Source organism: Panthera leo, chromosome C2, assembly GCF_018350215.1.
Source record: "Panthera leo isolate Ple1 chromosome C2, P.leo_Ple1_pat1.1, whole genome shotgun sequence".
In the NCBI taxonomy this organism is placed as follows: domain Eukaryota; kingdom Metazoa; phylum Chordata; class Mammalia; order Carnivora; family Felidae; genus Panthera; species Panthera leo.
The window spans coordinates 79,507,393-79,522,693 of record NC_056687.1 but is presented as its reverse complement, the minus strand read 5'-3'; the positions used below and the strand labels follow the sequence as shown (position 1 = coordinate 79,522,693).

General features: G+C 47.9%; 1 protein-coding gene across 2 annotated transcripts in view; it reads left to right on the top strand.

Annotated features, from left to right (window-relative positions):
* The window catches only part of LOC122229688 (LIM domain containing preferred translocation partner in lipoma), a 680,467-nt gene that overhangs the window by 20,167 nt on the left and 644,999 nt on the right, over window positions 1-15,301 (top strand). The gene's annotated exons all lie outside the window — the stretch shown is intronic.

The following is a 15,301-nucleotide window of genomic DNA, read 5'->3' as shown; positions in this document are numbered from 1 at the left end:
CTCAAACTTAGTTCCTTTAGAATAAGATTATAACTTGCTCATCTCTACACCCTCTAGGATCAGCACGGAGAAGGTGCCCCTCCGTCCATCCATCCATCCATCCCACAGTAGACTTTCAGGCTCTATTTCAGGGTTGTAGCAATGAACGGTTCATTTGTTGATAGTCTGCACAGAGAAAATGGTGTTCTTTGGGGTATGTTTTCATTCTTATGAGGTCTGTCTGTAAGTTTTCTTTTTCTTTTGACGTGTACGGACTGAGGAAGAAATGGCTTGTTTGATCTGCACGTGTCATCGGTGTTCAAAGCAAATGCTCTCTCATTCCTTCAGCCGGCTTTGTACGAAAGAGAGCTCACTGGGTTTAGAAAGGCACTGTCTCTCAGAGTACGTGGCAGGTTCTTACTGACTTGCCTTAGGGATAAATGCCCTTTCCAGTGTTTTGAAAGTTGGTGCCAGGATGCCACAGTGCTCATGGTTGGGCTTCCTTGCTAATGTTTTTTACTTTTATTTTTTAATACAGTGACAGAATGCATACCGCTGAGGTGGTAAATGGGAAAAAGAAGTGCAGTGGAATAAACTGTCTGTTTCTTGGGGCCTTTCGTATTAATCACAGGAGGAAGCATCAGTCATGGCCAGATGAGAGAGCCAGCTGACTTAAGCTCATGCCAGATCGACATCAGAGTGGCAAAATCGAGAGGAATTTGACGATGCTGAATTGGGGAAGTCTAAGGTGCTCAGAGCAGCAGTGCTGGACAGATCAGAGAGACCATGTAGTGAGGCAGTTCAGAGTCACCCTGGAGGGTGTGCTGCCTGCCCTGAACACCCCCCTGCTCCCACTTCTGAGGCAGTCAATCATGAACTTGCATTTCTGACAACCTCAGAGGTTGTGCCAAGGCTGATGGAAACCGCTGACCTAGTCCAGCTACTGGTTTTGTTTTGCTTTTTTTTTTTTTTTTTTTTTTTTAGAGATGGGGAATCGAGACCTGGAGATGAGTGGAAAAGACTTGTCCAGAGTCACACAGCTTATAGGAGCAAAGCTAGAATCAAAACCCGGAATCCTGACTTGCAGAATGTTCCATACTGTCACCAGAGCCAGTCCAGGAACCATGTTATTTTTAGTTCTGCTGCAGAGTGACCACTAAGTTTCACTAGCTGTGCCCGATCTGGTCACAGACTTATTTTTCAGGGCCTTCCACTTAGCTCTCTCCAGCTACATTTCCTTGTTCAGTTAAGCCACAGCTTGGCCGCTGCTGTGGGCTAGGAATTGCATTGAAGCTAGAAGTGGTTTAGCACTGTGGCAGTCGGAAAGTATGGCTGTCAGCTGGTCAAACCTTGACTCGATTTATGTTTTCATTTTCTGATTTGAAAGGGAGGACAGTACCACCTCCTTGGGCTGCAGGTCAGGTGGTGAGCACGTACCTGGCTCTCCGCGTACATTCTGGCACTCGTCACAGTTATTATTACTGAGGAGAGTAACTGTGGGCCCCTCCCTCAGGGTAGGTGGCTTCCGGAACTTTGTAGAGGGAAGCTGGGATTTATTGGAACAGACACATGGCTTACAGTTTGGAGGAGTGGGTTTCAAGACCCAGCTTTGTCACTTAGCTGCATAGTCTCGGGCAAGTCACCGGATGTCTCTGAGCTGTGATTTGAAGCAGGTAGACTTAGTTTATGTAATGAGGCAGCATAAGGAGCAAGAGGAAGGACGGAAATTGGGAAGAGGTGGAAATCTGGGCATTAGATACAGGTTTTGGGTTGATGGGGAATGAATTTGACGGGGTGGGGGCCGTAGAAGGCGTTGGGTGGCCTTTAGGAGGAGGGACCGTAGAAGGTGCCGGGTGGCCTAAGGCTTGGTGTTGGAGGGAGCAGAAGGTCTGGGGGTGGTCCTGTGAGGGTTGACCCAGCCAGCCTGCCCAGAGAGGGGCTTGCCCCCAGTCCAGGAGAAATGTCATCACTCCCATGTCAGGATACTGGGAGGGATGGCTTGTTGAAGTGACGTGGGTACTGGTGCTGGAGCATGACTGGGGAGTCTGGCCAGGGTCATGGTATTTGCTTTGGACTGGGGGCCTTGAGGCACACTCACAGTAAGGGCCAGCTTAGTGGTGAGACTCAGGATTGACCCTGACACCTTGGCTGCTGGGTTTAGTGAGCAGCAAAGAGGTTAGATCAGAAAGGTACTGAATATGACTGCTGTATCTTTCATGATGGGTTCAGTCTGGGAGAGGCCTGGCTAAAAGTTGGGGTGGTCCTGGGGAAGACAGAGATAAGGTCACCCACCAGCTTCAGTTTTCTCACCTGTAAAATAGGAGTGCTGATGGGGATTATGCTGATGTTATCTGTTCTGGCTGGATTAAGGATTAAATACAGTTGACCCTTGATCCACAGAGGTCTGAACTGCATGGCTCCACTTACGTGTGGATTTTTTTTCAATAAACAACAGTATAGTCCTGTAAATGTGTCCTCCTTGTGAGTTAATTAATAAGGTTTTCTTTTCTCTAGCTTACTTTGTTGCAAGAAATCAGGGTATGAAACATGTCATGTACCAAATGTGTACTAACTGGCTGTTTATGTTATCAGTAAAGCTTCTGGTCAACAGTAGGCTATTAGTAGCTAAATTTGGGGAGGAGTCAAAAGTAATGCACAGATTTTGGACTGTGCAGGCAGTTGGTGCCCCTAAGCCCCACATCGTTCCAGGGTCAACTGTACTTGTCTGTGGGAAGGCACTTCTTGGTTGCGGGACGCCAGAGCAGCACCTGGCGTCCCTGTTCCAGGGCAGACCAGAGAGCAGGAGAAGGAGGAGAGATGCAGAGGCACAGCTGCGGGAAGACTGTGGGAGCTCATCCTAGGGAGGACAGTGATAGCTCCTGCCGGCGGAAGGTCAGGGATGCTGGGAGGATGTAGGCTTTAAGAGCCCGCGGAAATGTTGCTCAGCCGGGCTCCTTGGCGCATACTCTCCTTTCACAGTGAAGTTTTCAGCACAGTTGGGCTTGGGGGCTCGGATGGGGTGGGGGATGCTGTAGCGCCCTTGGTTCACCAGAGTTAGAAGAGCCAGGCTCTCATGCTGTGGCTTGGACAGACGCATCAGAGCCATGGGTGGAGCTCCCCGGGTGTCCAGGCTCTTCCTCCCTGCAGAGCTGGTCTGTGTTTAGGGAGAGACCTGAGGATTCAGCTCGTGTCACCTACTGGGAGGCACGGCGGGACGTCTGTCTACACGCATCCCATTCCCTCCGCCCCCCCCCCCCCCCCCCCCCCCGCCGTGCTCTGCAAGCCCCTCCTCCCTTCCCACCCCTCCTCCTTTCTCTGGCGGTCCTGGCTCCGCCCTCATGCTGTACCCCAGGGACGCCCACCCTCCATGTTTCCCCTCTCCACATACCTTTGTTGGTCTCTATTGTCCGGGGACTACCCTAAACACCTTGGGGGGTGAGGGCTACTGTTCGTTTTTCCAAGGTCCCAGCATCTCCATTTCTTCAGGTCATAACTTAATACAGTATCGTTCTTCCAGTAGTTGTCTTGTGCCCATTGCATCAGGCTGCTTTTCCTTGGCTGGCATTAAACCGCTAGTAATCATTTACCTCTATGGTTCCCTTCACTGTGGGTCACACGGTTGGATGGTCACAGGGAGATTCCTGCAGGTGTTTTGCTTTCGGTAGCTGACTTGTGCATGAGCGAAGGACATTGTTGCCTTCATAGTTACTGTCTGCCATTCCAGGGGCTGGCTGAATAAGACACCGGTTCAGCCGTCTAGGAGGCTGTGGTCTACACAGGAAACAGACATGCAAACAAAATTGGGGCAGCCGGTGACGTACCGTGTGTGTGTGTGTGTGTGTGTGTGTGTGTGTGTGTGTGTGTACCATACGCAGAGGAAGTATCCCAGTAGCAAGATGGTGGAGAGAGCCCATCACGCTCTGAGGACACTCAGACGTGTTAGGACACCAAGAAGAAAAAAAAGACATTTTGAAAGCACTGATGGGGGCCTCACATAGCCACGGTCCTCCCCATTCCCTATAATCACAGAAGCCTGTTGACCCCTGGGGTTTGAATTTATGCTGTCTTCAGAGTGAAGCTTCTCTTTGGCCCACAAGTGTACCTCGGAGGGCGCTGAGTTCCTCCCAGGTTCCCGCCTCAGCCTTCCAGCTCATTTCCTGCCTCAGCCCCATGCCACGGGGGCTGGGAGGAGGGTCCAGACTGGTCTGTCCCCCTTGGTTCCCCCTGGGATTCCAGAGCCCCCGCCCTTCTGGGGTGCCCATATCTGGAACACGCCTGTTTCCCCAGTGCATGCTGTCTTCTAGTACTTTCCCTGCTTGCCCTCCTATTTCCATTTAAAGCCCTCTTGAGCAGGTCTGAGTGTCTCCTGCCAGCAGCATTCCTTCTGGTTTACTGGAACCCCCCTTCTCATCCTGCCGGGAAGCCAGCCGCGAAGGGGACTTCAGCACAGCCACTCTGCAGTCTCTTCTCTCTTCCAAGATCGTGACCCTCCCTCTGGCTGGAGCAGTGACTGGCCTGGCTGTCGACATGAGCCCCCTGACCCCCTGCATATGAGGCTTTCCTTCCCTTACTAATCTTTGCCCAGCTCCCCCAGCCATGGGGCTGTTGGACAGGCATCTACAGGCCTGTGCTCCTGTGCCTCCCATCACTGCCTGCCTGTCAGAAGTAACGTGAGAAGCAACACAGAGGACTGCCTGGGTCTGTTTTTCGGAGGAAGTCAGAATGGCCCTCTAGCAATGCCTGGGACAGTGACAATATTTGGGTTGATTTCCCTGTGGATTTTACTTCTAGGCACAAATACATGCACTGCCCTGTTAGGAGAATTTTTAGGAGAATTGCTTTTTGAGTGGAACGGAGTGGAAGGCACCTACCTACCGTTTTCTTCCTGCTCTGCTGTGCACAGGCTTCTGTGATCTCTGACTGTGCTCTAGGGAACACATTTCTGCCCCACAGCGTCCCAGCTGGCCTCCTGCCATCACTCACCATCTCCCATGTCCTCTGGGGAAGTCCTTTCCCCTGCACACTTCCACCCTGCTGTGATCCGACCCTGCCTCAGTTCCAGAACTGTCTCCAGCCAGCCCCTTGCCAGTCAGACTCTATGCTTCCTCCTTCATGTGTTCCTCGGCACACTGTCTTGCACACCTGTGTGTCTTACTTAGCATGTGCTTTCCCGTTGGTCCCGAGGGTCTGTCGTTTCTCTCTGATGAACACCTGCTCATCCTTCAAGATGCAGCACAGATGTCGCCTCCTTGTTTTTTAAAAAAGTTTATTTATTTTGAGAGAGAGAGAAAAAGCATAATTTGGGAAGGGGCAGATGGAGAGAATCCCAAGCAAGCTCCGCACTGTGAGTGCAGAGCCCGATGCGGGACTCAAACTCACGAATCAGGTGAGATCGTGACCTGAGCCAAAGTCAGATGTCTCCTCCTGAACCTCCTCTCACCGTCCCCCAACCCCCGCAAAGAGGTGAAAGCAAAAACAAACCTAATTTTTATTGTATAGAGTAAGCCATTTCAAATACTCGGGACCAAATAAACAAGGAAATGAGAATCACTCATAAATTCACTATTTAGATACAGGTGCTGTTTTAATGATCTTGAAGAGTTACTTTCATTACTTTTTTGTGCATTTGCGTTTTACTGACTTGATGTCTTACTATGTATACAATTTTATATACAATCATTTCACCAAACCGTACAGCATAAGCCCCTTCTCATGGCATTAGGGATTATTCATACATGTAATTTTTGATGACTGCCTGTTACTCTGTCTTCAGAATGTACCAGATTTTTTAAATCTTTTTTTTTTTGTTTTGGTAGCTGACATTTGAGTTTCTAATTTTTCATTATTGTCAGTAGCACTGTGATGTATGTCCTTTTTACGAAATTCATTATCTGTACCTCCGACTATAAGGCAGGTTACTAGGACGTGAAATTGCTTGCTCAAAGGGCACGAACTTTTTTCACCCTTAATTTCAGAATAACTCATGGTCGCTGAAGAAAATTAGGAACATGTGGGGAAGCACAAAGAAGAAAATAAAAACCACCTGTAGCTCCTTGCAAAAAGCAGTGTGAAATTTGATGTGTAATTGTGTGTGCCATCTCTCTCTCTCTCTCTGGCCCAGGGATTGGTGAACAGTTTCTGTAAAGGTCCAGATAGTAAATATTTTAGGCTTGTGGGCCTCATATGGTCTCTTTCACGTGTTCTTCTTTTTCTTAAATAAAACTTCTAAAAATATAAAAGCCATTCCTGCTTAGTGTGTCGTACAAAGAGTTTGCCAACCTGGTGTTAGCCTCCGAAGTGGGACCATGCTGTACGTTACTATTTTGGAATTGTTTTCCTCCCTAAGGTAACTACCTTCTTACTGCTCCTCATGGTTTTCTGTTTTCTGTCGCCCAAATAGTATTTGTGGGTTCTTGCTGGAATGCCCATGCCTCTGATAGAGAATTTAAAGCGCACGTTATTGTGTATTTGCTGAGATGTCTGTTTTTCTTTCTTTCAAAAAATTTTTTTAATGTTTAACTTATTTTTGAGAGAAAGAGAGACAGAATGCAAGCAGGGGAGGGGCAGAGAGAGAGAGAGGGAGACACAGAATCCGAAGCAGGCTCCAGGCTCTGAGCTGTCGGCACAGAGCCCAATGCGGGGCTTGAACTCACAAACCACGGGATCGTGACCTGAGCCGAAGTGGGTCACTTAACCGAATGAGCCACCCAGGAGCCCCACGATGTCTCTTTTTCATGTGTTTTTTATCTCTTTCTTCCCAGCCCCACAGGGTGCCTGAGTGGTCCTTGGTAGATGCACAGTATATTGGTGCGAGTTTACCCCTTCAAAATGCCTATGGTAGAACATTGCTGTTCCAAGGTTTGTTTCTTGTGCTGGGAGCATCAGCATTACCTGAGAATTGTTAAAACTGAAGAATTTCAGCTCTACCCCAGAATCTGTGTCTAAAGTACCTCACGGGATGTGTGCAGGTTCAGGTTTGAGAAGCAGAACTTGGAAGAGTTCACCTCTGCTCTTTTGGGTGTATATTTACTTACAGGCATCCCCTCCCCCATTGTTTTCAGTAGTAGGAACCCCTTGGGACTGGACCTCGGGTATTCACTAGGTCAGGAACTGGCCAGGAGGGCCAGCACGGTTTGTTTCAGATGTGACACTGGCTGCCACCTTGCCTCGTGGAGCGGATGAGGTTGCCATGGCTTTTGGCTAGAGATGGATGTGATGGTAGAAGGAGCAAACATTTCAATAGTACCTGTTGTGTGCCGGGCCCTCTGCCAAGTCCTTGACACATGTTCGCCACGGGTGAGGCTCGATGGTCTCAGCTGAAGGGGATGGAGTGATCTTTAAGGTTGCTGATTCTTTTTTTTTTGTTTTTTTGTTTTTAAATTTTTACTTATTTGTTTTGAGAGAGACAGAAAGCACAAGTGGGGGAGGGGCAGAGAGAGGGGGACAGACGATCCAAAGCTGGCTCTCAGCTGACCAGCAGAGGGCCCGATGTAGGGCTTGAACTCACAAAGCACGAGATCGTGACCTGAGCCGAAGTTGGACACTTAACTCACTGAGCCACCCAGATGCCCCTGCTGATTCTTAGCCTTCAGAATCAGCCAGAGAATTTAAAAAATATGTACATGCCCAGCTCCCACCCCAGTCCTGGTCATCTAAGGATGACCTAGATTTTAGTACAAAACCCAGTCAGGATCCTGTGTCTTTTACCTGAGGACACGCTTCCCAGGACCCAGAGCTGCTCGCCAGCCTGCAGTGACGGGCAGGAAGTAGACCCTGGTGAAGAGGGTGCCCCTTGGTCCTCAGTGCGCCGAAGCAGACGGGTCACAGGGTGGCCAGTGACTTGGCAATCGGGGTACGGGGCCCAGGCACCAAGTCACGTGCTATTCTTCCCTTTCCTTCCTTCCTGGTGCCTGTTTCTGGGGCTCTGCTGGAGGGGCGTGAGCCATGTCAACAGCTCCAAGCGACCGAGGCAGCTGCCGCAGCATCTCGTATCCTCCTTCACCTTGGCAGAGTGGTGGAGAGCACTTTCAAGTCAGGAGCAAAAGAATCTGCGTCCTCTCTGATTTTTCAGCCTCCTCAGTGCCAGGGTTTCTCCTGGGAAGCCTGGTCAGCCCTTGCTTCGGGTCGTGCCAGCCAGAGGCAAACAGAACGGGATGCTTGCCGAGGCTTTGCAAAGACATCATAGGGAAAGGTGCACAGACATCATAGAGAAGCCAGGGCTGTAAATGGCGCTCTGTTTATGTGGCAGCTGCCGTGGAAAGCAGGGATAGCCTTGTTACCAGGAGAGTTGCTGTTCATCGAATGCTCATTGTGCCAGGCACTCTGCCTTCATTATGTTTCTGCTAGGCCTTCAACAGCCAGGAGAGGCCTGGGAGGTTGGATGCCTTCCCCCCAAGTGGCTGGCTGGGATGTGAACCCAGTTCTGCTTGATTTCAAAGTCCACGATCTTATTTGTCATGGACACTGCTTCCCTGGCTGCTTCTGTGTTGATTCCCTCCCCTCGGCCGCTCCCAGGGGTTTAACCAAAAAGCCCATGGGGTTAGATTGAGCTCACGATTCAGGGACACATGGTAAGGGATACCAGGAAATGGGGTGGCCTGCATCAAATGGAGAGACATTTCTGGCCATTGGAGGTGTTTGAGGAGACCGTCAGATGGGGATTGAGCTGGCCACAATGTTGTGAATATAATTGGAAGCTCCAGTCATAAAGCAAGATACCGAGTGCATTAGATGGGGATGTAGGTAGACTGGGCACTGGTCAGGTGCTGAAGGTTTTGATTGTGTATGGCCTGCTTCCAGCCATGAGAGCCGTGCCGGCAGAGGACAAGGGTGGCCTGGGAGCTTAGCAGGCAAGGCAGGTCAGACCCCGGTGTCGAGGGCCTCAGATGATAAAGGAGTTGGAGAGTGAGTCTCTTGACCTTCTTCCCAAAGTTTATAGGATCTGCTAAATCAAGTTTTTGCAGGCTGGTGGAGAAAAAGCAAGGGCGCCTTCTTTCGTTCAGTAAGCATTTGCTGTGTGGCCACTGTGGCTGGAGGGGGCAGAGCCGACCTCCAGCTAAGGATGAGCAGCAGTGAGCCTGAAGGAAAGGTCAGGTAGGGGCCTACCAGGAAGAGGGTGCTGTGCAGGTGAAGGCGTAGATCAGACTTGCTCATCTCGGTGTGCCTGAGGTGGGCAAGTGTCGGGTACCTCTTTGCTGCCCTTGATCTTGATAAAGCTGATGGCTCTGGATTCGCTGCCTCGGCGTGTGGGACCAGAAGGATCTCGGAAATTCACAGGTCTTTGGTCTCCTTCTAGTGATTGGAAGCTGATGAAGACGGGGGGACTTGGAGCCCTCGGGAAAAGTTCCATTTTGTCCCTATCTTCTTTTCCCGCCCTTCGGCATGAAATAGATTGCACTGTGTATTATTAACCCATCAGGTGCCTGCTTTATCTTCTCTTGCTTCCAGCTGGGAGAAGTGCTGGGAGACACTGATGAGTTACCCTCTCGTGTTCTGTTCGAACAGCCCAGGAATGCTGGCTTATGGGAAATGTGCCTTGCTGGTGGTGTGGAGGCTGCAGACCAAAGGTGGACGGCATGGTGTTAGCTGGGCCAACAATGGTTTAATAATTTGCTTGTCGATGCCTTCCTGTTGGGTTCCTTGTGTTATTCAGCTCCGTATCCAGGGTCTTCCCCACGGCACGATGCCTACGCCAATCAATTGCTCAGTACATTTTTTTGCCAGATGTGTGAGTGAAGGACTTCCCTCGTCTGCCTTCACGTGCTCATCGTGTACGTAAGTTCCTCCTTCCCTCTGTTACAGGATAAGGCCAGTGAAGGTGAGTGAGAGAATGCGTGGGAAGTCCCCTTAAATTCATGGGCAGGAAAGTTTTGAAGAATTCATGGAAAAATGTCATGGGTACCTGGGTAGCTGATAGCCAGGTGCTACACTTGCTAATGTGTAGCACATTTATAACCGTGGGCCAAGGCATGCCCTGTGCAGCTATGTTTAAGTAAGTGATCTCAGTACCAGCCTTGGTTCACCTTTCATGATGTCCGAAGAAAGGGCCAGGACAGTGCATGTGTATATGAGGTATGTGGTGGGAGAAGGTGATCCATGGATGTGATGTGGGGGGAACATTGCTCAGGCTGTGGTTTTGTGGCTGGACCCCAGACTCTCGGTGTTTTGTTCTTGTCTGGGATGCCAAAATGATGTCCCCACATCATGGAGCTGCCTCGTGAATGGGGAAGCCGGCCCATTCAGTGGCTGAGTTGGGTCTCAACGTCGTTGTTTCCTTGCGAGGTCACAATGCAGTCCTGTGTGAAGGCTCCCCTCGTCTGTGCCTCTTTTCCTCCCAGAGAGAGGACATTTGGCATTATTCGTGTCAAGTTTTGGTGGATATGCAGGGAAGAAAAGCAGATGGGCACAGAACCGAGGAAGGCAGACCTCCCTGTGCAGTGTGCAGAGCGTCATGTCAGACAGAGCTGCTGTCTTGGGCCACTCACCGAGAAGCCTTGGCTGTGCTGGAAAGGTCTCCAGGGAATGGGTGCTCAGCCCTGAGACAGGGTGTGGAACTCCTGACACTACCTACGCTCCTGGCAGGGGAACCCAGGCCCGTGGATTTTGGTGGGTTGTGCTGTGTGATCTTTTCCTGCTTACCAAACGCAAGGACCCCGGGGTGAGTGAAACCCTGGGAGTTGGATGCCGTTCGAGGGCCCGGGTTTGGAAAAGGCTCTACATGCTGCGGTGGCGGCCGCTAAGGTGTTGGACGTTATGGGAAGGAGTCGCTACGCACAGTCACAGGTGTGGCACGAGGTGTCAGAAATTCCTGAAGACAGAAGTCCGTGACAGTGTTGCTCTGAGCTCTTGAGCAGTGTTTGCAGATGGTCACTAGCCTGTCCCCTTAGCCCTGTCGGCAGAAATGCCTTCTTTCTCTACTCCTTTTGGTGGCACAGGGAGAAAGGGCTTGGGTTTTAGAGCCAGAGTGACCGGGTTTTGAATTTGTTCTCTGTTACTTTAGAGCTCTGGGACCTTGGGCAAGTGGTTCCTCCTCCCCGAGCTCCAGATTCTTGGTCTGTATAGTAGGGGGCTTACCCTGCAGGGTGTTGCAGGGATTGGGGAGAATGTCTATCGAGCACCCACGCTAGCACGTGGGAGGCACCCCGTGAATGAGTCATGAACATTAATCTCCTTTACCCACTGTTGTTCCAGGGGAGGGGGTAACTCTCCTTTCCTGCCACGAGCCCCTCAGTTTGCCGGCTGTGTGCCTTTGCTCACGTAATTTCTACTTTCTAGAAAGCCACCGTTCCTTCGCATGTTATTATTTCCATTTGTTCGGATCGAGCCTCTGCGTGGTTTCTAGGACGCCCTCCCCAGGCATCCCAGCAGGCAGTGGCTTCATCTCCTTCTCTTGTGATGTGGCTCATCTCTTACCTGGGGCTGTGTGCTGTGAGTTCAGTTCAGGAACTTCTCACCTGTCAGCTCCCTGAGGTCAGGGTTTCCGTGTCATTTGCCTCTGCCCTCCTTGTGGCACCGAGCACAGTGCGGGGCCCATGGGAGTGGGTGCCCTGGTAAATGGGTCTTAGGTGACTGAAAAAAAATGATCGGGCTGAAGGCTGGCATTCCCCTGGCTTTAGAATCTGAGAGGAGAAGAAAAAATGGTTCAGGCATGGAGCGTCAGGCCTGCGGGTTCCTATTTCCTCATTCAGGGTGCAGGTTGGGATTGCCCGGAGCCACAGTTCCTTGAGACTTACCACCTCAGGCCTAAATCTGCCTCCTTTAATTACCTCCTTTCCAGGGAACAGGAGTCCTTGTTGTCTGCCCAGAAGCAGCTAATTATAGCTCCAACCTCCAGGCCCTGGTGCGCTTCTAGGCCACAGGGCTACGCAGCCTGAGCTGTCTGTTGATTTTGGGATTTCCTCAGGGATTCTTTATATTTTCAGGTTTTCATTAGGGGCTGCTTTTTATTTTGAATCCAGCAAGGAGAGTTGAGGGGCATTAACTCTTCCGAATTTTCTATGTGGACTTTAAGGGAGCGTTGAAGATCTGGAGGAGAAGGGGAACAGGGTCAGAGTGGCTTTCAAAGAGGGCCTTGTGTACTCCGTGATGTCCACAAGAGTGTCATTTCGTCATGGCTTCCCCAAGAAAGCTGCCTCGCATTTGACTTTTCTGACCTCTGGGTCACGCTATTTGTAGCTCTTTCATTTTCCTTGGAAATTAGCACTTTTTATTTTTTTAGTTTTAAAAGATTGAAAATAAATGTTCTTAGTAAAAATAAAGTGAAATAATACAAAAGCATTTATAAATGTCCTATTTCGGGTCCATTCCCCGCTTGTAACCATTTTTTGTTTTTAATTCTTTTTTTTGGTTTGTTTTGTTTTTGTTTTTAATTCTGCGCACGGTTATTGTCCTGTCTGTAAGCAATATGTGTGTGTCTTTAGTTTTTGAGTTATTAGTTACATATATATGCCTGCTGACTTTTGTGATATGCAAGGACTAGCTTGTTTTTTTTTTTTCTAATTTTTTTTTTAATGTTTGTTTATTTTTGAGACAGAGAGAGACAGAGGATGAACGGGGGAGGGTCAGAGAGAGAGGGAGACACAGAATCTGAAGCAGGCTCCAGGCTCTGAGCTGTCAGCACAGAGCCCGACGCGGGGCTCGAACTCACGGACCGTGAGATCATGACCTGAGCCGAAGTCAGACGGTTAACAGACTGAGCCACCCAGGCGCCCCAAGGACTAGCTTATTTACACCCACTGATACTTTTCATCCTCCTGCCCAGTGTTTGATAGTTACATCACTGATCTGCTGTCTGTTAATTTCCTTTCTAAGTTTATGTCATGTGCACAAATCTCCGTTTCTTGCTATAGCAACTTTTGACTGTCTCTCCTCACCCGCCATTTTGTACAATGAAGATACTGGGGATTCTCTGCACCTTTCCTGTCGCACTTTTACTCCTAATTTGTCACTTACATTTTATGTGACATTTGCCTCTCTGGCATTTATGATTGATAATGTAAAATGCACTGTACATGGTTTTGCAACTTCTGCCTTCTGTGCTATGTCTGTGGGTTGACTTCAAGAGCTGAAAACAATCAACAACATTTAGTATGATTTCTAGGTAAATATTGCTCAATACGGGGCTAAGTCATGTGCTGTGGTTTCATTTCCTTTTCTAGGGTTCTGAGGTCACCACCTTCAAGCCACTCACAGGGGACCAAACTTTCCCTTAGCATCAAAATCTAATGAGATTCTTCTCGTTCTCCTCTAGTTGTTTAAAATCGTCCCAGGTTTTTTGTTTTGTTTGCACAATGAGAAGAATGTTTTTTAATATTCTTGGAGTTTGAGGTTGTATTGTTTGGTTGGAAGAAGAAAGTTAAGTATTTTCTACCCATATATCCCATATATCTTCTGCCTTTCTAGTTGTTCTCTTGCCTGCTTGGAGTCTCTTCTGTGTTTTTGAAGTTCATTAACTTTTTCTTTTATGTTGGGCTGGTTTCTCTAAATTTGGTCATGATTTCTTATGCAGTCTTTTGTTTTGTTCTGGAGTTTCTGATTGCCTTCTTCTATTTAAATCTCCTGGCTTTATCAGAGTTTCAAGTATTTCCAGGCTTTCCTGGAGGAGTCCTGAGTCATGCTATTAGCTATTAGTCACCGTCATTATTATGCAAAAGTAGATATATTATTAAAATATTATCTACCAATATTTTCTTTTAAAAAATTAATTAATTATTTTTTTTAGAGACAGAGAGAGAGAGAGAGAGAGCACGCACTCAGGCAAGGGAAGGGCAGAGAGAGAGGGAGAGACAGGGAATCTTAAGCAGGCTCTGCCACAGAGCCCAACACAAAGCTCGATCTCATGACCCTGAGATCATGACCTGAACCAAAATTCAGAGTTGGACACTTAACCAACTGAGCCACTCAGGTACCCCACCAATATTTTCTTAAACATATTCTTACCAGACAGTTTTGTTTGGTCTTTTTTTTTTTTTCCATTGCATGTTTATTAACATTTCCAGTTTACTTTATAATTCTCTTTATAATGGCCACTCATGATCCATTGATTAGATGTACTATTTTTAAATTTAGCCATTTACATATTTTTTGGATTTGGATCATTACCAATTTCTGCTCTTATAAATGACACCGTTATGAACATTTTGATGCATTAGGCCTTTTTCCTTAATTTCTTTTATGAGTGCTTCGTAGGGAAAGATAACTGGGAAATCTGTGGCATCATCTTTAAGGACGTAGTTCCATGATAATGTTTGTGTTGGATTCTAGTAGGGATCACTTAACATTTCTTATTAAGAAACTTCTTGGGGGGAAAAGGAGCAGTAGGAAGCAAGAGAGCAGTACCACCTCTGAATCAATATCTTGAGTTTTCTTGGGAGCTTAGGAAGATCTTGTGTGTCCTACTGTAAAGCTAATACTGCCTAGAAATCACCCTCTAGGCTCGGCTGGGGCTGTGTGACTTATGCCCATGATGCTGTTATGACTCACGAGCTTTGTGTATTTTTTTTTTTTTTTTTGGCCAAGTATTATTCATGATCACCTCCAACTGGATCACCTTTGTTCACTGGAATTGTCTTTCAGTGACTGTTGGATAAATCAGAATCATTCTCAAAAATCAAAGAGATATTCCCAGAATATCCCAGAATATTCCCAAATATTCCCGTTGAGAATATTCTGTAAGCTCTACATCTGCTTGTACACGTAGTTTCTTTCTTTCTTTCTTTCTTTCTTTCTTTCTTTCTTTCTTTCTTCCTTGCTTTTTTTAACCCCACCTAGTTTCTAAAGAAGGGACTTGAGCAGCAGCAGGGTTATTAGAATAAAGGTACCACTGTGAAAAATCCACTGTCACAAGAAGCCTAAATTGTGATAATATTGAAGAGACTGACTTATTGGTTTATTATAACCGCATAGCTTTGCATTATTATACAACTTCCTCAGTCTGGCAATATTTGCTTTATGGTATTTACAATGTCCACGTGACGTAATTATGTAAGAGTGGAACCCTTGCTTTGCAAAAAGCTTTGCAGTTCATTGACGAACACTGGTTACGTGTTAAAGAATACCTTTCCAGTTGCATTCAGTTCTGAGCTTAATGAGTCACAGTCTCATTGTTTTGGATAGTGGGTGATAATAATGTATTAAAGGTGACATGAGATGCATTGATCTAGAATATCACAGCTGGAGAGGACCTGGTCCAGCAGACCCACTTTAATATGAGGAAAAGGAGATCCAGAGGGGAGAAGGTCTCATTTCAAGTCATAGGAGTAGTTAGAGGCAGAACTAAGTCTTGTCTTCATACCTCCTCACTTCTAGTCTATTGGTTTTTCTT